Consider the following 345-nt stretch of genomic DNA (forward strand, 5'->3'; position numbering starts at 1 on the left):
AGACATGTAATAGTCTGCGAGGCCGCAAAGGACCCCAGGGTTACTCCTAATAAAGGTATTTTTCACATTGGCTGATGTTAAAGTTCAGAAGTCCATCAAAAGAACAATCATGGTGTGCAATGCAGAGTTGCAAGAAGAAAGCCACTTTTTTTGTTTAAATGAGAAGCATTTTGTTTGGAGAAAGGAAAACACTGCATTCCAGCACAAGAAACGCATCCCATCTGTGCTAGTATCATGGTTTGGGCCTGTTTAGCTGCATCTGGTCCAGGACGGCTTGCCATCATTGATGGAACGATGAATTCTGAATTATACCAGCAAACTGAAGGAAAATATCAGGACATCAGT

This window comes from Sinocyclocheilus grahami, unplaced genomic scaffold, assembly GCF_001515645.1.
Source record: "Sinocyclocheilus grahami isolate Dianchi unplaced genomic scaffold, SAMN03320097.WGS_v1.1 scaffold838.1, whole genome shotgun sequence".
NCBI classification, from domain to species: domain Eukaryota; kingdom Metazoa; phylum Chordata; class Actinopteri; order Cypriniformes; family Cyprinidae; genus Sinocyclocheilus; species Sinocyclocheilus grahami.